The sequence below is a fragment of the Pogona vitticeps genome, chromosome 1, assembly GCF_051106095.1.
Source record: "Pogona vitticeps strain Pit_001003342236 chromosome 1, PviZW2.1, whole genome shotgun sequence".
In the NCBI taxonomy this organism is placed as follows: domain Eukaryota; kingdom Metazoa; phylum Chordata; class Lepidosauria; order Squamata; family Agamidae; genus Pogona; species Pogona vitticeps.
The window spans coordinates 206,295,325-206,314,596 of record NC_135783.1 but is presented as its reverse complement, the minus strand read 5'-3'; the positions used below and the strand labels follow the sequence as shown (position 1 = coordinate 206,314,596).

Sequence of the window (19,272 nt, the reverse complement as noted above, 5' to 3'; positions counted from 1 at the left end):
CAGTATTTTGCTATTTTGTCTTCATTTTCCATGCCGAGACTGACTAATACAGCTATTTGGGGGGTAGGATATACTGTTGTAAGCCTGCTAGAGCAGGAGTATGGACTTTTGGGCCAGATGCAGCCCTCAGCCTAATTTTATGCTCTTCTCTGCCTAATTTCAAAACTGTTTGAAACAACTAGTTTAATCTCTGGCAGGAGTGATTTCTCGTTCTTAGAAAGCCTGTTGCATTCAGAGGAAGGGGGCTGGGAAAGATTGGAGGTGAGAGAGAGGGGGGGGACAGAGAGGAAAGAGGTGGCACAAAGCAAAACAGCAATGTGTGGTTCTGGCCCCACCCACTGCCGCCTTTAGCCTGATCGCCATCAGCATGAGCTCCCTGCCAATTTACCTTGTGGGGGGGCATGTCCGCCATGAGGGAAAACATGCGCCGGTTCCCAGGTTTACCAAGTCTGCAGCATTTCACACTTATGGGGGCAGGTCCCTGGGATGCCATGAGAACAGATCTTTCAGCAACAATTGCAAAATAGTATATGAGTGACAGAAAACATAGAGATCAATGAATGTAAAGGTCAGCATGCAAATTCCAGTAGTAGTAGCAGCTCTTAAAAAAAAAAAACCTAAAAAACCCACAAGGGTGCTTCTGAGCATGTCTCAGTGACCTGTCCTGAAGCCATGAGGTTTGCCAGGTTTGTGGCACCCCATTTGCTGAGCTTCCAGGTCCAAAGGTTGACACCGTGAGAATCCAGATTCTCAGGGGCAAAGTCTGGGGCTAGCATGGCAGATTGTGCATAGGTGGAAAATCCACTACAGTACCATTACAGGGAATATAATATCTTCTTCCATCAGGCAGCACTATATTTCTGTGCCTACTCCCCTCAAAGTACCAATAGCTCTACATGCAACAACTGCTGAGGAAAGGGTCTCATAGCTAAAGCAAGCAAGCAAACACTGTAAACCCGCCAAAAATACTTGCTGGATCAGTCAGGTTCACCTTCTTCCAGAAACCCTGCCGAATGGCTGGACTCCGCAGGCCACAATCCTCCCACCTACACGCCCCCCCCTTCTGAACTGTAGGAAGGAGCAGGACAATCAAATGAATTTTTTCCAGGAGAATCAACACAATGTCACCCTCTGTGCCTATTGTGAAAGCACATATTTGCTTGTGCGGCAGCATGTAGGCAAGGAAGACTTGCCTCACCCTGCACAATTCATGAGTAATCAGGATGGTGTTCAGCGTTGGTCCCAAGAGCCCCAGCAAGAGAAACAGTCCCAGCAGGCCATTTATCAGCGGTGGCCGCACATCTGCTTGATCTCTGCCTGCCACCAAACACTACCTGGTTGTGTTGAGTCTGCAGGTATCCTTGTCATTACCATCATCATTATATCCTGCCAGTCCTCTCTATTTTTATTTTATTCAATTCCTATCTCATATACGTAGCTGGTTGGATAGCTCAGTGAGTCGGAGTAACTGGTTGCGGGGCCAGAGGTTGGGAGTTTGATTCTCCAACTGTGCCTTCTGAGAGAAGAGCCAGCCGGTTCTGGCCTTGGGCAAGCTGCACCATCCCAGAGCGCCCTCCAAAGGAAGGGAATGGTAAACCCCTTCTCAGTACTTTATACCTGCAGAATCCTGGCCGTGTCAAAATTGTCTTGACAGCACACACAACCCACATTCCCATTAGAAATTGGAATTTACATCATAACCATGAAAGATAGGTTAGGCCGAAACATTATGGCTAGGGGCTGGCTCTTAGTAAGAGGCAGAACGAAGAAGCCATTGCAGGCAGCCAGTGTTATGAAAGGACAGCAAATGGTGAGTTATTTACTTTTGTATAGTGGTCTTACCACATGGAGATGCAGAGGCGTGATTATGAGATTTTTCTCCCTCTTGTGCCAAAACAAAACAAAACAAAAACCCCTTTCTTGGGCTTTTGACAGTAGGCACCTTGACTTGGCTGACTAGAAGGCTCCTTTGGTTTCTCTGCCTCAGGCAGCAAAATGTCTTGGGCTATACTCGACAACGGCAAATTCATAATATATATGGCCAATGGTAGGCATGTCATGTCACTGTAAAGTTAGGCACCATAAACAGGATCTGGCCCTGGCAATAGTGGGTAATATTTAATTTTAATTAATTGAAAAATTTCTATCCCCAATGCTTTCAGGTTCTGAGGTACCATTGGGCTGCCTTTTGCCCTGACTGAGGAAGCCTTTGGGGACCATGGGATGGGAAAGAAGCTTTTAATAGTAAAATAAAATAAAATAAAATAAAATAAAAAAGCCACCAGATTACTGCTGCTGGGATTGAGACAGCAATTGGTGATCTGGCTGCAGATTTTTTTTTTAAACTGTTAAAGCCTTCACCCCATCCTGAGATTCACAAAGCCTTCCTTTGTGTGCCTTGGAGCCTGAAGGGGGCAGGATAGGAAGCTTTCGATTCATTTAAAGTAAATATTCCTGGCAGCAGATCTCATTTACATAATGTAACTTTACAGTAACAGGATTTTGCTCAGTGTTCCCAGTGGCAACAGGCCTCTAAGTGGAGTATTGTGGGAACCAATCAAGTTAGCTAAGGTGGTCTTGCATCTGCTGGATCCAAGGGCCTTCCATCTGGGGACATGGCAGCAGGATTCAGCACCTAGCCCATGACAAGCGGGCATAATGAATACCCCTGCCACTGGAAATGACAGGAGTGAAAACAGGCAGAAAATACGGTGGGTGCGACTGAGAAGTGCATTTCCTTGCCTCTCCCATCCTTTCTGCTTTGCTAGCATTCCCTTCTAAGTGGGGTAAACTTACGACTTCTCTCCCCCAATCCCAGTTAGCATCATTCTTTCCAGGAGGCAGTAAGATAGAGTGGTTACACAGTCAGACTAAGATAGCAAAATCCAAGTTGGGAATTTCAAACATCCATGAAGATCACTGGGTAACCTTGGACTATTACTTTAGTATATCAGCCCGAACTACCGCACAGGATTGTCGTGAAGATAAAATAGGAGTTGGGCTCTGAGTTTTACTTTCATCTTTTTAAAGGAAAGGCAAATCTTGACATAGGCTCTATTATACTGGATAAAATATACAATGACTAATGGACTACCCGTTATTTTGCTACTGCCCTCTGGAAAGGGCTGAATGAAGACTAGGCTACTTGCAGCCTGCTCCCACTAAAATCCATAGGAAATATAGCCATGATTTCATATATGTTCCCTTTATAGTCATGGGAGCTAAGTACAGCTAACATAGCTTACCCCCAAACCAGCATATGTAGAAATCTACAATAAAAATATAAATGAAGACTGACGGGAAGTGTGGAGTTGGGGGCTGCGAATGAAGAATGGGTGAACAAAGAGATAATAATCCACATCTCTGTGTTCACTGAGTGGAAATTGCATTTTCCCTTGATTACACACTCATTTCATTATGTTTACCTTCACTGTGATGTTTTAGAATGAAATACTGTGTGTTCCTGTTCATTACAATCATAACAAATTGGGGTGTGCCTCAGATTTGAAAATGCTGGATGTTCATGTCCTTTAGGCTCACACAGCATGCTCTGTACCCACCACCAAGCCCTTCCCCGATGCCTTTTCTGTGGTTTTAGTGCTATCTAGGTGAAAGAAAAGAAAAGAAAGACTTACACTGCCTTTAAGTCTTCATTATTCCCTAGCACCTGCACTTCTGCTTCTGAAGTGTAGGTTTCATGACTAGGTTCACCTTTAAAATCCAGCCTTAAAGATCCCACCATGTTGAGTTGAGTTGAGCCCAATTCCATGAGCATACATTCCAGTGATGACATAGGCTGTGACTACACTGCTGAGCCAAAACGGAGCAGTTTGGCTTTGCTGTGGCTTGATTTTCATCCTATGTTATTCTTCCGCTTGGATTACAGATCACAGAGAGACTGGAGATTGTTTCGGTGCCAGTGTCCACACGGGGCCCTCAGTCTGATGTGATTTGGTCAGCACCACAGCCCCCTTTCCTTTGACCTTGCCCTCTGCCAACTCCCAGCTCTCCATTTACATTTCATTGTGAAGCCAGCGGGCTGCTTAAAGTGCGGCATAGCACTAGGGAAAAGGAACAATTTTTCAAAGTCCTCCATCACATACAAACACACCCACCATGGAAAAATAGTAGACTGCTGTAGTTCATTGTTGTTTCTAGGTAAAGGTAAAGATTCCCCTTTTTGTCCAGTCGTGTCCGACTCTAGGGGGCGGTGCTCATCCCCGTTTCCAAGCCATAGAGTGAGCATTTGTCCGAAGACAATCTTCTGGTCACATATCCAGTGCGACTTAGACATGGAACGCTGTTACCTTCCCACCAAAGTGGTCCCTATTTATCTACTCACATTTGCATGCTTTCGAACTGTTAGGTTGGCGGGAGCTGGGGCAAGCGACGGGCGCTCACTCCGTCGCGTGGATTCGATCTTACAGCTGAAGATCTACAGACCTTACAGCACAGAGGCTTCTGTGGTTTAACCCGCAGTGCCACCACATTCCATTGCTGTTTCTATTTCATATCAATTTCTATTTTTTTTTGTCTGCACAAAGATGCTCTAGTGCTAAACTAGTATATCAGTGTAGTGATAAAATGACCTAGTGCTGAACTTGGTAGTTGTTTTTTTTTAAAGGGAAACTAGAGAGAAAGATTGCGAGGGTGGGTGATCCTGACGTTCAAAATATTATGCCCAATTAGTAAATCACCAGAATGTCACCCACAGTCATGCCCTCCCACCGTTGTTTTAGAGAATGAAACAACTGATCACAGGGGGTAAAGTCCTTTCAAATTGTTCCAGTTTGAAAACAGTAGAAGCCCCAATGGCAGAGAAAAACACTCTGTTGGGAGCACAAAGGGCTGGAATGATTCAAATTGGCCTTTGGTTCATGTGATCAGTAAAAACAACAACAAATGCATCAACTTTACACCTGCAGCAAATCCTGCAATATTTGACCATGTAGTCACAGCCTCAGTGTGTGACAGCAAAAGCCTACAATGACTTCTTAACTTGTGGCAATTTGCTGCTGAAATTTACACTGATTGAGTTCTGCTGACCAGCATAACTAATAGAATTTTGGCCTCTGAATTATTTTCAAACTCTGAGCTCGACAGACTGTCAAAAAACGTTGCACCTATCCTAAAATGTTTCTTTAAGTCTGTGTAAAGTGCCATGATTTTTCACGACTGCACACAAAAACTTCTAGGGGAATAAATGCATCCTCTGCGAAAAAACCCAAGCTGTAAAAGCTGCTCTGTCACAAAACTCTATGTGTTTTTACTTCCAAATCTTTGTAGACCTGACCCTCTTAGGAAAGACAACTCTTCTTGCAAAAATCAGCTGAGTCTTCCAAGCTGATTGGGTGTTTCCTTTTCAGTAAAAGCAACATTTCAAGGTATAAAATATAAAAGTCCCTGCATCTGTTGGTCTGATAGCTAGCAGAAGTAGCCCCCTTCAAAAGGTTTAATGTTCCTGTAAGTATTATTTGGTATTGATAAGCAGAGGAAAGGTTAAACATTTGTTCATTTCTAGAGAGAGTCATTTGATAATGCAAAGATCTGGATTTCCAAATCACAGTTCAGATTCAGACCCAGGGTGAATCTGGAGGTCTCTGAAACAGTCGGAGCCAAATCAGGCAGTTTTACAATGTGCCAAATTAAAGTCTAAACCCTACATTGTGATTGGTGCACATCTCTTATAACTATGGTGCATGTCTTTCTTTATTATCCAACTGTGTATATGTGCAGACCAGCCCTACCCCAACCTGGCACCTTCCAAGTATGTTATACTCTGCTGTTATTATCCATAGCTAGAATGGCCATTGGGATGATGAGAGCTACTATCAACATATCTGTAGGGCACCCACTTAGCAATGCCTAGTACAAACTATGGAACCTTTTGCAGAACTCGTTTACATCGTTCCTCTTCTAGCCCTTAACAATGTAGGGCCACCTCCCTCCTATTCTTCATGGAGCACCTAGCACCCTATCTGACCCACTCTTTCACATGCACAGGTCACACATGGGCTACACAAACTTCATATGTGTTGCTCTGGGCTCTTAAGAAGCAACGGAAGGACTAAGCAACCAGTATTCTGTTTTCTCTCCTTCTAGAGACAGAGTGCACCCATAAAACATAAACAGGGAACAGAACCCTCTGCTTAAATTCTGCAGAAGGGACAGCGAGTGCTCTAACAGCAGGCTCTTTCTTCTCCTGCCATTTAAGTTTCACTGATGTTGGTCAGCCCCCTACAGAACTACAGATAGTAGAGCCCTATGCCCTTTTCTGCCACCATCAACACAGATGAAAAGTGTCTAGTCCCACACCTTCTTGCTTGAGCAGAGACAAATCTGAAGAGGAAAAGGGTCATGAGTGGGCTCATGAATGAGACCCAGATTTTTCAAGCTTCTCGCTCATACGTAGAGCCTACCTGCAATTGAGAACCTCTCTTCTACAGACTTGTTGCTACCTATTTGAGCAACTCAACAAGAAAAGTGAGTGGGAGACAGGACTGGCCACCTCTTTTTGTTTGTATTGATGGTGCGAGGCATGGGTAATGAGGGAAGAGGCCAAAGTGGCTGAATAGGAGTTGCACTGTCTTAATCCACTCAATCTGGTCCATTTTGGATATCTTACAGCAACACCTCCCATCACTCCTACCAGGTTTAGGCATTTTTTCTTCATCTTTAGCATTCCCTTCTACCCTGCTTACAGTATTGTTTATTATACATACTTCCTCTTTTTAATGGGCTATAAAATTTACTTTCAAAGATTTTTCCCCTTTGTATTAGTCACTTGAATTTCCAAAATGATTCCTTGGTGTGTATGGCATGCAAGATATTAGGAGAATGGCTGACAAAGTTTGGGGCCTTTGTTGCCCTAAACTAGATTTAAAGTCCTGTTTTATATAGGTTTTACAATGCAAAAAGTTTAACACATGTGAAATAAATGACAGGACACTGTTAGAAACACTCCTTTAGTGAATTGTTAAGTGGATGCTTCAGTGAATCCGAAGTACAGACCTATTCTGCACAAACCACCAGTGGCATTCAATATATACACTTCGCAAGGAGTAAGCCACATTGAAGACAACTTATTTCAGACAAGACATGTATAGAATTGCACTGAAAAACTAGCTTAGGTAATCCTATGCATACTTACCTAGGTGTCAGTCTCATTAAACTCATTGGGCTGAATCCTGTTGCTCATTTGCACTTGCATAAGGGAAATCTTAGTGGCAGTTAGCAAGGTTAACTGCCCAATCAATTGAGTGCACTTCTAGGAAAGTAACCAGCACCTTGTTAATTGGCTGGACTTTTTCACCACAGCTATTCCTTTTCAGTTATACAAGTGTACATTGACAATAGGATTCTGCTCACTGGTTCTGCTTACACAAGCACAGAATTGCACTGCATGTAAACTGACTTAGAAAGGTTCAGACTACAATCCTATAACCATTTACTTGGAGGATGACCCAAGAGGAAGGGGATGGCAAACCACTTCTGATATGCTCTACTTAGAAGACCCTGAAAAGAGGCACCATAAGCCAGAATTGACTTGATGGCATGCGATGGTTATTATTATAAACTCCACTGAGTTAAATTGGATTTACAGGTAGAGCTGTACAGAGCCGCATTCCTGTTCTGTCTTAAAATTGCTATTCTGTGCATGCTGGTTTAAGGAGAACGTTCCATGGGATTCACTGGAATCAGTTATTTTAACAGATACATTCCAGACAGAGGAAACCGCCCTTTTAAAATCACATAATGAGAAATATTGAAGATCAGAGTGAAAGTTTAACTTCCGGAACCCTTGCTAATTGTTTGCATTGTGCACTTTCTGTCTTCTGTCTTGTATTCCCTCCAGCACACAAGGATCTCTATATGGCCACAATAGATCATTTTCTGCTCGAAATGATAAAGTCAATAAAACAACTCTCTCACACCCCATGAATATGAGAGCAATGCAGCAAAGAAACAAATCTGAATGAAGATGCATTATCTGAGCTAGAAGCACCCTGCTTGACATATCTGTATAGCTTCTTAGTATGAGAAAAGTGGTATGTGAATATAGTATCCTTTCTAGAAGCTGGTAGCTAGTTAGCAGAGTGTAATCAGTCAGCCTGCTGACCAGGGACATTTCTCCTTCCAAGATGGGCAATTGTAGGTATGTTTTAAAAAATAATTTCAGAAAAAATAAACCAGACATTTGAGCAAACAGTATATTTGAACTGTAAATTTTACAATGGGCTAGTTCTTTTATCGCTGTCCATGGTACTGTACAGAGCTTCCGAGCCTCAGGGTATTTTCAAACATATCACACTGCCTCATTAAGTAGTAACACTCTGACAAAATGAGCTCGTTGGTCTGAAATCCCTTCCACAAGACAGCTGTATCAGTATTGTGCTGTTTCCCACCCAGGCCTTTTCTGCTGCAACCCACGACTAACATTCAGCCCCACTTCTCATCCCCTACAACATACTCAGCAATAAAATCCCATTATGGGATCGATATTTTCTCCCCTGGGCTGTTCGAATTCAGTTCAGCCTATTTTTTTGAATCCCCTTTCCTATAGAAATCACCTGCTGTAATCACCACCAATAGTCTATCTGGACCTCTGCAGAGCAGTCATTGTACTTAATCTTGTCCGCAGTACACACACACACACACACACACACACACACACACACACACACACACACACACACACACACACACACACACACACACACACACACCGCCGCCGCTGCCACCACCATGTATATTCTAGGCATACAGATATACATAGGCAGATAGTGATTGGTATTTAGTCTCTTTCTCAGTTTTGTTGTGGTTTGAAACAACAAATAAAGATACTCACTCGTACACCCATACACACCCATAAAGCGGTCATTGTCTAAACGAAGGAAGCAGATTTATACATTTGAGTCCTAGGCAGGGAAAAGAGCCACAAATTGCAGTAAATCTTTCACAGTTAATAGCCCTCCCCAAAAACATTTCCCCACAACACCTCAAAGGAAATGGATTTGTTTTAATGCTTAATCAGTCAAATCAATGGTAATTTCCCCAATGGAGAGAGAAGATGTTTGTTAAGCAAACCCTAATATATTATTCATCAGTTTGCAGAGTGTTCAGAAAAGCTGAAAAGACAACTCCGAAACGCTAAGCTTATCGGATCCGATTTTCTTCTTTCCAAACTAGTTTTCCTCTTCACATTTTACTGCATGGCTGACAGTCATTTTTAATGGGGGTGGGGGGTGGGGGGGTGGGGGAGTGTGCAGAAATCGCTCAGCATAGTAACCATTAGATCATGCAAAGAAAAGAGATTACCCAAGTAGATGCAGCAAAAGGTCATAATCCAACTTCCATGCCCCCATGCAGCCTTACGCTGAAGCAGGAACCTCACTAGTCCATTCAAGCCGGTCGTCTCTCTCCTACACTTGACCTAGACTGCCTTACATAATGAGGAGCCCGTGCTCTATCCTGAATGTCATCCCCGGCAGTAGTAGCGCAAGGGCTGGCAGCAAGCTGGTAGTTTGCATGAAGATCACGGACTCAGTCTCTCTGGCTCTCCCCTCCCCCTCGGATGGTTCTCGGAGAAGAGGCAAGATTTAGCTCGAAAGAGCTGGTGCCTTTCTTCCTGTGGAACGAATGGCCAGGAGAGACAGGAGCCTCAGAAACACCAGGCAGATGTCAAATGCTGCATTTGTCCCTTACAGTGGACCTCACAGGATGTGTGTCACATTGTCTCAAGAACCGCATCGCCATCGCTAGCGCGAGCAACGTTGACACAAAGTCAGGAAGGAGGTCTGTTTGCCTGTGTTTCTCGTGGTGGTGAGTAGAAGGCAGAGGAGGAGGGAATGAAGGTCAGGTTTGCTTTTTCTGAAACCGAATTTCCTAAATTATGGTTAAATAAATAGTCCAGAACAGTGCAAGTAAATGTACCACTGCTAGAGAAAGTCATTTGTGTGACGTTGTGTTGGTGTAGGCATGCTTTGCTAATTTAAATGAATACATTCAACAGAGGTTTGTGTGCCCTTGCAAACCATGTGCAATTGTGACTTGGCTATGTTTCTGGCAATTATTCTTGTTAGCATGGATGTTTTTTTCTTAATTATTTTCCATAGATAAACACCTGAGAATTTCCTGGATTGTTAGTTATAGTATTTAGAATACATTGGCATTTTATCTGCTAGAAACACCAAGGAAAGAAGGAAAAAGAAACATTGCTATTTGGCTTGGCTTTATTTGATGGCAACCTATATGGACTTTTGCTACTGGGTAAAATTGTGTATCCAGTCAACATCGTGTTTTCATGTCTTACCTAGTCTGTCACTAGTGTAAATGGCTAAGAAAGAAAGAAAGAAAGAAAGAAAGAAAGAAAGAAAGAAAGAAAGAAAGAAAGAAAGAAAGAAAGAAAGAAAGAAAGAAAGAAAGAAAGAAAGAGAAATCTGTTTGGAGAACAATTTAACATCCAGGTGTGAAAATTAGGAAGCTATTAATTCATTTGAAGAAGAACTTAAGCCCCAACTGCAAAATCTGGAAATGGGAAAAAATTAATTCATATTATATATAACTGTGAGTATTTTCTTAAATGTAAGTAACAAATTATATGAGACGAGAATTAGAATTTCCCTGGAACAGGAATAGGGCTGGATTCGGACTTAGTCACAGTCAGAGTAGACCAACTGAAATCAATGAGACTTCAGTTCGCCACGACTAATTTAAGTTTTCACTGATTTCATTGGATCTGCTCTAAGCAGATTGAGATCTGCCTTCAAAAGTCCATGTATTTGGTGACAATAAGCCACACAAATGGCCCTAAGAAGCTCAAGATGGACTGAAATGGTGGTCAGCAGTTGGTTGCTGGGAATTAGTTGAATATGGAATATTAGCCTTTTAAAAGTCTTTTGTTGTGGCATTTGTTATGTTTTGAGATTATGAGTCTGACAAGTCAAATTATGTGTTGCGTAAGGAAAGATTTCTTGTATGTGTTTTTGTATGTGTTATTTAAGGTTTTATTTTAGTGTTTAGATGAAAAAAGGGGGGAAGGGAATATAATAATGTATATGTATTCACATTATCTCCACTATCAATCAGTTTAAATACAGTATCTCCAATGTGCATGTTCCTGTTAAAGTCATTTTACTGAAACTTTAAAAAGCCTCTAAACTGCTTAAGATTTTATTACAAAGTGAGGATTATTTTACATACCATTTCACATACATCTTGCATTCTTAAGGAAGATTTTGAAAAAAAATGCAGGATAATCTTTTTAAAAAAATGTCTTGTTGAATTTCCAGTTATTTCCTCCCCCCCCCATTTTTTCATATTTCCAATAAGTGACTTTTCCCCGCTGATTGCTGCAGCATACCATAATGACATTATGAAGTTGCTTTCTTCTTCCTGCTGGAGGGAGCAGCTATAGCTTGGTGGTAGAGTTTGTGTTTTGCATGCAACAGGCCATAGGTTCCATCCCTGGCATCTCCAGATAGGACTAAGGAGGGGTCCTATCTGAAATCCTGGAAAGTCACTATCAGTCCCAGATACACACAAGTCATATAGAAATGGAAAACCTGGGACTATGTTTCTCTGGGAACAACAGGTACAAACTCTGATGAAGATGAGCACAAACAACTGGCAGGCAAAGCTACCAACATGAAAGGGAACCACACAGGTAGCAGGTAGATAAAGAACGTTTACCTTGCTTCGGAGACCTAAAATGTCCTCTGCTATCTCAGTTACTCATAGATAACAAGAACCCCAGCTTGACTTTTGCAACTCTGCTAGAAGGACAAACTCAAAGTTCAGAGGTGAATAAATTTTGTAGAATTTTGAACTTCTGGTTAAATTGCTTTTGTTACACTGTAGAACAGACCTGGGCAAAGTGCGGCCCGAGGGCCACATACGGCCCGCGAGCCGCTTCTGCCCAGCCCACCGGTTGTCATTCCAATCCAGTGTTCAAGCACTTGTTCAAGCCCAAGACAGACTGGATTTCTCTCACTGAACAAGTTGAACATCAAAACCATTTATAGTTTTTTTGTCTAAAGTTGATCAGTTGCTTATCTTTAACATACCGCAAATAACCTCTTTAGTATTTGTGAAGATTAACAAGTTTAAAATAAAAACAATCATAACATCACTGTTTCATTTTATTTTGAAGTAAAGTTGGTTTGGCCCCCGAACACAGTTCAGATTTTTCATGTGGCCCCCTTATAGAAATTAATTGCCCACCCCTGCAGTAGAAGAACAGAGGAGAACAGTGTCAAATTCCACAGAGTCCATCTTTTTGTCATTAACTGCCACTTAAGGTCTCAATAACTCACTCTGAGGCATTTGTAAGAGAAAGCATAAAAACACTTACAGTAGCTTCAATTACAAACTTGTGAATGTTGCTTTGTTTACTGCACACATAGTTAGCAACCAACTGAACCAGTCAACAGCAAACAAACAACACTGCTACCAGCAGAGGAAAGGGAGGGAAATAAAAGCTCTCAGGAGAAAGGCAGGTCTCTCTTTGAATTCAAGGCTGGAAAGAATGATTGGTTAGTGCTGGATAAATAGATAATCAACTCAGTTGAGAAATGTCCCTCCCAGTCACGCAAAGAGCAGACACCATGCAAGGTTGCAGATAAAACTCCAACAGCAAAGGGGTGCTCATAAGAATGTGGTGCTTTGAAGTGTGTGACTGATGATCACCACCCCCATATCTCCTCCAAGCCCTCTAAAGAAAGAAATGGATATGCAGGGTACTCCAAAAGTCATGGTCACAAAGAGTCTTTCCTCTCTTACCGCATACAGATAAGGGTAACTGTATATTGCCTTAACAACTCCCCCTTGGCGCTGACTCAATAAGAAGCAGCGTCGTCTCCAGCGTGGAAGGCATGTCCCTGTGCAGTATGGTCACTACCCACTCCAATACCACCATGAAACAGAGAAGGCACTTTTGCCAGTGAATAGTGAGCGCTGTTGGTTTTCCAATGTTTATGTCAAATGGCCCACCAGAGAGGGACTGGGGAGCATGTGGAATGGAAGGCCTAGGGCCTTCCTTCGACCTCTCACTCAACAAGAATTCCTTAGTTTAGAGCTATCCATGGCAGCCGCTACGCTTTCCCACCCCTTATTTTTCCTGTCTCTCCACAGGCAACCAGGCAGACGCTGAACATGCAGAGAGGAGAAATCTTCAGTACTATACGAAACAGAAGGGAAGCCTGCAAGAGAAGGAGCAGCAATGTCCAAGTGGCCAGGAGGGGAGAGTCGGGGAGGGGGATGACAAAAAGCCATAGGTTCCTTTTGTGGGGTTGTTTCTTTCTAGAAGAGATCTTGCATATTTTCAGTCAGGGAGTCATGGAACATGGGGAACAGTACTCAGTATGGAGATCCAACAACAAGAGGAGCTGAATCTTGTGTTCCTGTATTAGCCATGCAGATTTCTCAGGTACAGGAGCCCTGTGAGACAATGCCAGTCTTTATGTTAGCCTGAAAAAAATTCAGCTCCCAGAATGTCCCAGCCATGCAAGCTCGTGTGTTGCTTAAAAACTCACTCTGCTGGATGATCAATAAAAGCTACAATGATTTCAACTACCTGTCTATTCTAATGAGACCTTGCTGATGACCCACCCCAGCTTGTCACCTCCCTTAGATGCCTTCAGGATGAGAAAGAATGGAGAAATTCTCCATTATGCCTAACCGTCTGCATTATTGTTGCATGAGAGTGCAGCAATAGATATTGTGTTGACAGCTCAATTCTGCATTCGATAAGCCAACTTAAAAAAAATTATAACTTTTAAACTGGACCTCAGATCAGCAGACAGCCTGCTCTTGTTCTGTGCCAAATTTGGGGACGTTTGGGCAAATGATTTTTTTGAGTTATGATTTTTTTAAAAGGTAAAACTGTTTTACCACAACCACCCCAAGTAGACACTGGCACCCTTTGCTGTCTGCAAATTTAAAACAGATCAAATGCCCCAACATCATATCTTGAAAGAGAATGGTTAGTCCCAACCCTACTTTTTAAATTTTAATTTGGAAGGAATCCAGGCATCTGGGGCTCCAGTACTGACTTTGAAAATATATATTTCAAAGGCGGGGGGGGGGGAAGGAAGTTTGAATTTTTGACTTTCTTATAAATGCAAACATTATAAACATAAACATTCTCCTGCATGAAACCATTTCCACTTGTCTTAAAGGGGAAATGGTACAAAATGGGACCTTCACTCAAGCAGGCAGAAGTTTGGTGTTCCTGACTTGGACCTAATGTTCATGATGCCATTGCAGTAAAGAGGATCAATCCACATGAAGAAACCTATGACAGATATGTTTATGTGTTTGCTTGAATCAGATTTAACTACTATACTAGTCCAAGTAGCTTGGCAGGGCAGGTTCTACCATGAATGAGATAATCATCTCAGGTGGCAGAGTGGCCAATTTTTTAAAAAGAATATAGCAGCTCTCTTTGAGGGAGGAAATACAGCTCAATAGCAGACCATATACTTTGCATGAAGGTCCAGGTTCAATTTGTAACATCTCCAATGAAAAGAAACCTGGTGGCAAGTGAGAGGAAATGCCCCCCCATTCAAAACCTTTGAGATTCACTGCCAACCAAGAATAGACCATGCTAGCCTAGATGGACAGATAGCTCAACCTGATACAAGGCAGTTTCCTGTGTTCAGAATAGACAGGAGTCGGTGAAGAACTCCACTTGAAAATTAACATTTTGGAGAGAGAGCCAGGATGAGTCAAAAGTACACGGTAATGGTCTAGAGCAGTGGTCCCCAACCTTGGGCCTCCAGATGTTCTTGGACTTCAACTCCCAGAAATTCTGGCCAGCAGAGGTGGTGGTGAAGGCTTCTGGGAGTTGTAGTTCAAGAACATCTGGAGGCCCAAGGTTGGGGAACACTGGTCTACAGCAGTGGTTCCTAAACTTGGGTCCCCAGATATCCTCATCACTAGCTGTGTAAAGAACCTTTGGGGACCCATTGTTTGGAAATCACACATCTAGAGAGACATAAATAATCTGACCTGGTATAAAAACAGCTTCCTACACTCCTCTCAGTACTGCTGTTTTCCAGGTGTTGTCTCTATTTCAGCATGTTTTTATTCAGACAGCACCCATAAAGTGACAGGACTTGGAAACATGACTTATTGGGCTATGTGAGGTAGGAAATTCAGGAAAGTGTTGTTCAAGTAAGTAACATTTTTTAAATTTTTGGAGTGGCGGACATAGTATAACTGATATATTAGCACACTGGTCATCTTCTGCTCTGGGAAATAAAGTATTTCCTGACAACAGAGGTGTGTATGGGGGCGGGGGCAGAGAATGCTACTGTCTTTCCTGAATCACACTTGCTTACAGTGCAAACAATTTGTGGCAAGAGAGAGATGATTTGGCTGCCATCTTGAAACCACTTAACTGAGGTACTGGCTTCAATGCACCAAATTCTGAGCTGATGCATTAAAAAAAAAGATTGTGTTGTAGCAAAGCAACAGAACCAGGAGTAATTAAACAAGAAAATTTTTCACCAAGCCTTTCCCTCTTCTCCTGGAAGTGATCTGTATGGCTGTTTACTGCAAAATATTGTTGTCAATCCGGAAATGAAACCCTCAGGAAAATATCCATGTATTTTACGTTGTTCGTAGCTAAAATATAAGAGTGTGTGCTCACGTGCATATTTGTCTGTACACACAAGGTACAAGTTCTTCTGATTTGTTGTTATGTGCCATCAAGTCAGAACTGACTTATAGGAACCATAATAGGTCTTTCAAAGTGAGTGAGGTATTTAAGGGGCGGCTTTACTGGTTCCACACTCCCAGTGAGTTTCCATGGCAGAGACGGGACTCAGACCCAGGTCTCCTAAGTCCTAGTCCATTACTCCATCCGCTGTACCAGTGATTCCCTTTCCCAGAAACAGCTGGTAGTGAAGGTTTCTGGGAATTGCAGTCCAAGAACACCTGGATTTACCCAAGGTCAGGGCCATATTAACTCATGGCTTGGCCCCTAGGCTTTCAGGTAATTCAGCCCCATTTTGGCATCTAAATCTTTTACCTCACTACAGCTGACACATATATATGTTATTATATATGCATGTTATTGTATTACTGTTATTACTGTTACACTATTACTGTTATTTAAGCATACTATATGACAATGTTGTTAATCCAACATACATATTTATATGTATATACATGTTTATATGGATAAATATGTATGTACAGTACATGTATTCCTATGGCACAGAGTGCAAAATGCCTTTAATCATTGGAGCCCTGGGGCATCTCAGAAAAAGAAAGAAAGATGGGTCCCTAGTTCCTGTGGGGCCCTTAGGCTTCAGTCTAGTCAGCCTTATGAATAATCTAGCCTTGCCCAAGTTTGGGAACCACTGCACTAAAAAAAAAGTACATTTATTTCAGCCAGGAATTTCACAGATGCAAACACATCTGGGGCACAGCACATGATGTGTGATCAAATATACCAAAGTTAAATGCTTGGGTTTATGTGGGCTTTACTCAAAGATGGACAGGCAAACATGGTCATTGTCGGGGTTGACCCAAGAGATTTTGCTGTCTGAGAAGGGAAGATCTCCCCCCCCTCGCCATCTGAGACAGAAGCCGCAACACCACTGTTGCCACTTGTGTATGGCCTGCCACTTCCACTGCCTCCCTGACTGGCTTCCTCCCCCGGGGAGCCCCACCCTTGGGAATTCTGCCAGGGAACTGGTTGTGTACCTCAGGGCGGCTCCCTGTCCGAGGTCTCCTCAAAGCCCGTGACCATGGCATGTTCCTTTGTGAGGAGGAAGGACAGAGAAGAGAGGCACTACCCTGACTCTCCCCTCCTTGGTGGGAGGAGAGATGGGGTTGGGGGAGACACACTGCAGCTGCTTTCCTTGCCACCACCCAGCTTACTACAACATTACCAAGTTTATATTTGATGCCCCTTGGGTTCCCTTTTGCTATCATCCTCACCTTCGACCCCTTCTGCGCTTTCCCACCTGACAGCCCCTTTCTGCCATCTGTTCCCCTCTGGTTGTTTCCCTCCCTCCCTCCTCCCAGTGGCTCTCTGAGGTAAATAGGGTGTCCTTCCCAATGGGAGGGTAGCAGTGATGGCAGAAAAGAGAGAGAGAGAGAGAGAGAGAGACCAGTGTCAGCTATAATGACTGCTTCTTTGGTGCAAGGAAGCAGGGGGGTTGTTGTTAATTGTTTTTTAATGTATTTTCTTCATTTGTATACTGCCTCATTAGTGTCAGGGCACTATTCTAGGTGGTTAACAAGCTAAAATCATCAACAAGCAAGTAATGGAAATGATGAAATGAAATAGAATCAAAACAGCAATGCCAAGGCAAAGAGTTCTGTCTTTAGCAGCCTCTTGAAGGGAGGCGGGGAGAGGGCCAGGCACAGCTCAACCGGTCGTTGGTTCCACAGGGAAGGCGCCACCGCTGAGTAGGCCCGGTTTCTTGTCATAGTGGCAGCAGTACCAGAGAGGAAAAAGCAGCTGCCACTCTATGGCAAAGGGTGCCATACATGGGAGTGGACATGACAACAGTGCAAAATATGACTAGGAGGGACCCTGGAGGAAAAGCAGTGCAATTTGTCCTTCCGAGCACCCTGCTATCAGAGGCAGCTGCATTGCTCTGTCTAATAGTAGGGCAGGTGCCAAAGAACTGTCTGGAGTGGGTCTTACATTTACTTCAGTGCTTAGGCTGGCATAGCATCTTGCACCACACTGGAAGCGACAAGCTAGGCTACACAACCTAGGAGAATTTGTATGTGCACATTTTCTCATCTTAGGCAGTCACTTTGCTTTGGGCAACCATGAGCCAGCCCCTGGCATTGTTCCCAGCAGCTTTTCCATCCTGGAACCAAGCCTTTTGTAGTGGAGTTACTTCAGCCTCTTCTAGGGCTCAGGTGCAGCAACTTCAGCATGAAACAATTGGCAATTTCTTTTTAAAGAAATCTGTGTGAATATATTCAAGTTGGATGTTAATTTGGACAGTGAAACGTGATTTGTTGTTGTTGTTATAAGTCACACTAAACATTGCTATAATTCTTCCTTGAATATTTCCTGTTTGTTTACATTATTTTGAACATATCAATAGTTATCACTACCACTTTCATGAACATTCATGAGGAAACTTGGCATAATGCAGAGTTGAATGTGTAATATTTCATGGTTTTGTCTGATTACAACTTCCAATGGTCTTAGTCAACATAGCCAGTGAAGATGGATTGTGGGATTTGCAGTTCAACAACATGCGGTGGGCAATGTTATCCTCATCTCTAGTGTGGAGGATTTCAGTTTGGGTTTGATGTGTGTATATGCGGGTTGGGACTGCGCACAGAGAAAGAATGTTGGAACACTGGTATATGTGCTGATTGGTTGGAAAGAATGAGTGACAGTTGATGGCAGTTGATTTGAGAGTCTTTTTAAAGGCAGATGGGTATTTGTGTAATAGGGAGTGGTCTGTTTAGAGAGACAGTGTGTGCATTTGTGTGGTAAAGAAATATAAAAGTAAAGTCTATTTTTGGTCCCAGATATTTTGTTACATCCAGAAACTTACCTTCATCTCTGTAGCTAAATAAAAAAGTAAAGTTAATTTTTGCTCCTAGATATTTTATTGTATCCAAAAACTTATCTTCACCTTCTCTGTAGCTATTTGTTATTTCAGAAAAAATCCCTTCTATTTTGTCCAAAATAAACCTTCCTCATCTTATGCTTTTTTATTAATTTTAGTAAGATCCTTAGCAGTCAATCCAGGCATTACATACACATGCTAGCAGGCTATTTTGGAGACTGTTCTTTTCACGCAACATTGAAGTATTAATTAAACCCATGGTCAGGGTTTAATGGATGGAATCAACTCAAAATGTTTGGTGACAATTGGGTACTCCCCAAGCTAGTTGTTAAAGAGCACTTTTGGGGGGTGGGGCATCTACTATGTGGGTTTATAATTTGGATGTCTGGAATCTTCACCAAACTTTTAAGGATTGTAGAGGAGAGTCTGTAGAAGCTTCTCTGTAATTTTGGTATCTCTAGATGCCTGGAGGAAACTTCCTGGGAGGGGCCTTCTTGTGGGTGTATAACACAGATATTAGAAACCCAAACTTCACCAAAATTGCAGGGCTTGTAGAGAAGAGTTTCTCTGCCCATTTGGTGTCTCTAGGTATTTTTTTGGGAAAAGGGCATTTTATAGGGATTTAAAGTAAAAAATGAATTGACAAATTGCTTCATTGATTCATCAGAAAAAAATCATAAATTTGTAATTTGTCAAAATGAATCACCATTTTCTG

At 42.5% G+C, this 19,272-nt stretch overlaps 1 protein-coding gene and 1 long non-coding RNA gene across 9 annotated transcripts in view; one reads left to right on the top strand and one right to left on the bottom strand.

Moving 5' to 3' along the window:
• Positions 1 to 9,958, bottom strand: part of LOC110076882 (sodium channel protein type 1 subunit alpha) — a 134,193-nt gene extending 124,235 nt beyond the window's left edge. For all 8 annotated transcript variants that reach the window (XM_072982048.2, XM_078394601.1, XM_072982049.2 and 5 more), the window contains exon 1: positions 9,319 to 9,958. The gene's annotated coding sequence lies outside the window, so the exon portion shown is untranslated. The remainder of the gene's footprint in view (positions 1 to 9,318) is intronic.
• Positions 9,546 to 13,569, top strand: LOC140702450 (uncharacterized). Its single transcript, XR_012081613.2, has 2 exons — positions 9,546 to 9,822; positions 13,132 to 13,569. It is a non-coding gene; the product is annotated as an uncharacterized LOC140702450 (long non-coding RNA).
• Positions 13,570 to 19,272: the final 5,703 nt, after the last annotated feature.